Genomic DNA, 6,000 nt, shown 5'->3' with positions numbered 1-6,000 from the left:
GCTCGGGTAGCCCAGAGGAGCGCATGGTAACTCTGGGCTTGGATATTAATGCATCATCCTGCACATTGTTTTGAGAGAATTACACTATCTTTCAAACGTCTTCAGACTTTTATTCTCCTTGCACGGTCTCTGGGTTTTCTCTGGCCCCCATAGCTGATTAGTCCCAGCTAAATCTGCCTTTTCTCATAAAAGAAAAGATCATGCATTTTCTTTTCAATTAACTTGAAGAAATCTATCAGGAGGAAAGTCTAAACGTACCTCATCATTCACAAACTAATTTCTCCCTTTCTCCTCCCTCCCTCTTCTCCTTCCTCCTCCTTTTCTTCTTCCTCTTCCTCCTTCTCTTTCTCGTCAGTGTTGGGGGTCAAAGTGCACTCTAAGGAAGTACTCTATCTCTGGCTTCCATCCCTAACTTGGAGTGGTGGGTGGCCAAGGGTGGACCTCTTACTAGCTGGGGCACCCAGAGGGCTCTGTCAATGTTGGGAATGCTGTAACCCAACCCAGGAGAGCCAGTGCATAGGTACAGTCTCTTCCAACCTAGGTGCTAAGGGCCCAGTGTCCTGGCAGGAAGTCATGGTGGGGTTCAGCTAACCCCATGTGTCTACCTAGTTAGGGTACAGTTCCAGCTACTTTCTACCCTAAAGCAGTTCCCAAAGCCTGCAAGAATTACATCCACAAGGTCTAGACTACACATGCCTCTTGGACCTAGCAGGTCTGGGAGACCTCTGAGGAACTCCATCCACCCTGAAAAAATGACTCCAGGATCCTGGAAGAGATGGTTGGTACTGACAGCCTGACCTGGGCTCCCAAGCTTCTGATGCTTGTGACTAAGCACAGCTGCTCCTAGGGAAGAGCAGGTTTCTGCCGTTGAATGGATAGCAACCTTTTCTTTTTCCTTTTTCTTTTCATTTCTTCCTTTTTGTGGTTGGTTGGTTGGGTTGGGTTATTTTGTTTTGTTTTTTTCTTTTAAAACAGGGCTTCTCTGTGGAGCCATGGCTGTTGTCCTGGAAGTCATTCTGTATACCAGGCTAGGCTGGCCTCAAACTCACAGCGATCAGCCTGCCTCTGCCTCCCTCCTGAGTGCTGGGACTAAAGTGTGTGATGCCACCACTTGAGTAAAAATAACAACCTTCTCTAAGAGCTTTTCCTCATCCTAAGTTGGTTTTCTGCCCAGGCTCCGCTTCTAAGCACACCAGTAGCGAAAGGGGAAGAGGGTAGGATTCTGGTAGGTTCCTCAGAGGCCAGAACAGCACCATATGGGAAAGAGGCAGCCTGGGTTCCAGATCAACCTTCGGTTCTGGCCAGAGAGAACCACAGCTCTGAGTACCCTTCCAGATGTGGCAAACACACCCCAGCACTTCCTTCTGAGGACCCAGTGTTTGCTTTAGTCCTCCTCTTGGGACCCAAAAATCCTGCCTCTTTCCTTCCACAAAGCAACTGACCCCTGGCATCTTTACTGATAGATCAAGAACCAATTGGGAAACAGGACCTTAGTAAGCAGGGTAGCTTACACCAGAATTGAGTAGCTCAACAAGGGCTACTCAGAATACCCACTTAGGTCTTTCTCAAAGTCAGCAGTGGCCCAGAGCAGAACAGACCCCAAGAACCACAAAGCACAGACAAAGAATAGTCTGGGAGAATACCAAAGAACTTCAAGGAGATGGAACTACCCTTTACAAATCCTGGGGAACAGACCCACAGCCTTTGGACAAACAGCCCATGCTATGGGATACCCCCAGGTAATATATGCTGGCCAGTGGAGCCTGACCCAGCTTCTAGCTCTGCCTGCTTGTGATCAAGTTCCTGGTGGTCACAGACTCCATAACCAAGCAGTCAGCAGTAGAGGTTCATAAGCATCTGTATGTTTCCCTGGCTAGTCTATCAGCTCTGGAACTGTGGGGCAAGGGTAGAACTCAGGCAGGACTTTCCACTACTCTGCACTTGGCTCAGAGTCTCACAAAGACAGGAGCCTGGCCTCTCAGTGACACTTTCTATTTAGTGAATTTAACTATATCCCTCCGAAAGCATACTGCAAGCCAGGTTGTCAGCACACACCTTTAATCCCAGCATTTTGGGAGGCAGAGATAGGTGGATCCAAACAAAACAGGCCCAGAATCTTTCCCAATTTAGCAGACTCCTGCTCAATGTTTGCCAAACACCTGCATGATATTTTGGGGGGGGAGGGGGGAGGTTGGTGTTTTTTGCTTGTTTTTTTTACAAATCATACATGAATGATAACCTCAACATATATCCTGTTCTTGAAACATGAAGGGTTTCTCTGGCCTGCATAAAATCTAGTCACATGTCCAAATGTTAATTTCATGAGCAATGGAGTTAAACAAAACATTTTATTATTTCATACTTATGAGTATTTGACTGCATGTATGCTTGTCTACCATCCATGTGCTTAATGCCTATGGAGGCCAAGAGGGTGTCAGGTCCCCTAGAACTGGAGTTACAGATGGTTCTAAGCCACAGTGTAGATGTGGGGAATCTAATCCAAGTCCTTGAGAAGCCAGTGCTCTTAGCCACTTCACCATCCATCATCTCTCCAGTCCAATGAAAGCATGTTTTAAAGCACGGTGATGCTCCCTTTAGTGCCGGTACATGGAAGGCAGGGAGATCTTCTCTCCAAGTTCAAGGCCAATATGGTCTACATAGCAAGTTTCAAGTTATATATAATAAGAACCTGTCTTAAAAAAAACAGACTGGGATCTAGGACTTAGCCATTAGGCATGTTCATTCAGCTGTCCTTACAGTACAAGGCTTCCTAGGGAACTATCTGCTCAGCCAAAGGTCATTCGCCAAGAGTCTTCCACACTCAAACAGGTAGACACTGTCAACCACCGGGGCTTGCTCTCTGTGCTCCAGGTGTTGCCCATCAGAAGGGCCTCCAGACCTCTCCCAACATGATTAAGGGGCTCTTCCTCCCTGGTCAGTCCACAGCTCCCGGAACCACCTGATTTTTTATACAACTCACACATCTTCACAGGCTTTGCTCACACATATCTGTGTTGTGACCGAGGTGAAGTATTTTTGCTTGGAGCAATTCATACCCCTGCATTTAGGACTAAGTCCAGCATAGCATTGTCCCTGGGCCCGCTGGGCTGTATCTCTGGCAGCCTTCTCTTCTCTGGGGGCTCCTCACTCACTAGGCCTAGCACCCTAGATTGAGCATCCTAACATCTCTTACTCTGAAATGTCCTTACATCATCATCTGGGGAGCAATGGCCTGTAGTCTGCAGGGAGAAGAGTAGTTGAAGTGACCAAGTCATAAGCTGTTGCCCCAGATCTTCAAAAAATGGCAGGGTCTGAGAACTTCTAAGAAGCTTTGGTGGGTGCCTTGTGAGCTTTCTAAAAGCCCACTGACCAGCATGTAAGGAGCAAAGTCCCCAGAACCACAATAATCCAAAACCCTGCTTCACCATGAACTATGTCTAATACAAACCAAAAGCAACCTAAGGAAAATTGACCCAGGCTACAAGTTACTAGCCTCAAAGTCTTCTACCCTGTTTTTGAATGATTTGAAATTTACCAGCTGTAAAGAAAAGTAACGGGCTAGAGAGATATCTCAGTGGTTAAGAGCACTGACTGCTCTTCCAGAGGTCCTGAGTTCAATTCCCAGCAACCACATGGTGGCTCACAGCCATCTGTAACAGGATCTGATGCCCTCTTCTGGTGTGTCTGAAGACAGCTACAGTGTACTTATATATAGTAAATAAATATATCTTTAAAAAAGAAAGAAAAGTAACAGGGCTTAAAGTATAAATGTTTCTATCACCAATGTTCAGACCCACAGGGAGGTTCTGCACTGGACTGCAGCCACAGGTCTCTCCAAAAAGGCTCCTCCAGGCCATCTATCGAACCCCAGTAGCCAGAAAGAAAAACAGCACAGCTCAACTCTAGGTATTTCCTGTTGGCGCCCCCCCCAATCCCACCCCTAATGCCTCACTGGCTTAACCTGGACTTCCTGTCTACCCTCCAGCTGCAGAAGCAAAAAAAAAAAAAAAAAAAAAAAAAAAAAAAAGCGTAGGGAAAAGGCTTTCACTTGGGGCTCTGCCACCAGGGTTGTGGTGAGGCCAGGTGGAGACAGGTCACATGAACTGATTGTTTGTAGTAACAGTTTTGCTGGTTTTCCATTTTAAAGATTTATTTCCTGTATACGAGTACACCATGGCTTTCTTCAGACACACCAGGAGAGGACATCAGATCCAATTACAGATGGTTGTGAGCCACCACGTGGTTGCTGGGAATTGAACTCAGGACCTTTGGAAGAGCAGTCAGTGCTCTTAACTGCTGAGCCAACTCTCTCAGCCTTTTTACCATAATTTTTAAAAAGCAATTTTTACAAAAGATGGTGGCGGTGAATGCCTTGAATCCCAGCCCTTAGAAAGTTTTTGAAGATCGTAGTATGAAGGGCTAGAGAGGTGGCTCAGTGGCTAAGAACAATTGCTCTTGCAGAGACCTGGGTTTGATTCCCAGCTACCATATGGCAGCTTAAAACCTGGGATCCAACACACTCTTCTGACCTCTCCAAGTGTCAGACACACGACATACAAAAGAGCAAAGCATTCATATAAATAATGTAATAAATATACATGGGGGGTGTGGTTCAAGACAGGGTTTCTTTATGTAAGCCTTGACTGTCCAAGAACTCGCTATGTAGACTCTATGCTAGTCTTGAACTCACAAAGATTTACCTGCCTCTCTGCTTTCTAAATCCTGGGTGCCAGGATTAGAGGCCAGGCCCCATTATTAATGCCTGTGAGCTGAGCTATGTGGGCTTCATGTCTTACATATGGTCTACCTTACATCTCTCTAATCTTTTTAGTTTTTATTTATGTATATGAGTACACTGTAGCTATCTTCAGACACACCAGAAGAGGGCATCAGATCCCATTACAGATGGCTGTGAGCCTCCATGTGGTTGCTGAGATTTGAACTCAGGACCTCTGGAAGAGCAGTCAGTGCTCTAACCACTGAGCCATCCCTCCAGCCCTTCAGGCTAGCATGCAGTGAGTTTCACTGCCATTTTTACACCTACACACCAACCTTGGTGTCCTGGGTCTGAAATTTTGCTAATTCAGGAGGCAACAAAGTGTGAAGTATCAGTATTCCCTTCTCATAGAATCAAGGAAATACACAAAAGATGGAGAGTCTGCGTCTTCAGGGGGTTTCCAAGCTCCACGGATAGCCCCGCGCCTATATGGACAACACCAATTGGAATTAGTAGGCTAGTAAGGAAAACTGACAGCAAGTGGGAGAGGGTTATGGGCAGGCTGGGGGGATATGGCAGTTAGAACAGGGAACGGGAGGTGGGTATGATCACATTTCACACATACAGAATTTAAGATTTCTTTAAAAATTTTTAATTTGGAAACCTAAACCAAAATCCAAAAACCAGCAGCTTAATCCACAGTCCCGGGACTAAGGCTATGAGTCTGAGACACAAGACACACTCCCAATACTACATGGCCCAGTCCATGATGGCCCAGCCAGGGTACCACTCTAGGAGGGTGCTCACATTCCTGCCTCCAAGGTTGATGCTGCTTAGTGTACTCCAGGGTGACCAGTCACCTGGTCTGTTTGGCACCTTCTACATTGTCAGGGAAGTAGTTCTGGACAGAGTGGAGTAAGTGGCCGCACAGCAGAGCGGATGCAGAATGAGATTTGGATCAGGGGGTTGGGGAGACAGGAATGAAAGCTGAAAAAAATGCCAGTTTTGGGAGACTCCAGACAATCTCAGAGGGGGAGTGAGGGGGAAGCTGGGGGGGGGGGGGGTGCGACACCTGGTCCTGGCTTCCCAGGAAGCAGGGATGACGACAGGCTTCACCCCATGTTAGCTGCCATGTCCTTGCCAATCTCAGGCCACACCAAGCTACTCCTGTAGCAGCTCACGCCCACAGGCCACACATACACCAGCTCCACCCCATGGGCAAAAGTCAACCACAACTTAAACTAGAACCAACAGGAGGAGACTAGGTGGGAAGCCAACCGTGT

Source organism: Micromys minutus, assembly GCF_963924665.1.
Source record: "Micromys minutus genome assembly, chromosome: 27".
Taxonomy (NCBI): Eukaryota; Metazoa; Chordata; class Mammalia; order Rodentia; family Muridae; genus Micromys; species Micromys minutus.
This window is presented reverse-complemented; position numbering follows the sequence as displayed.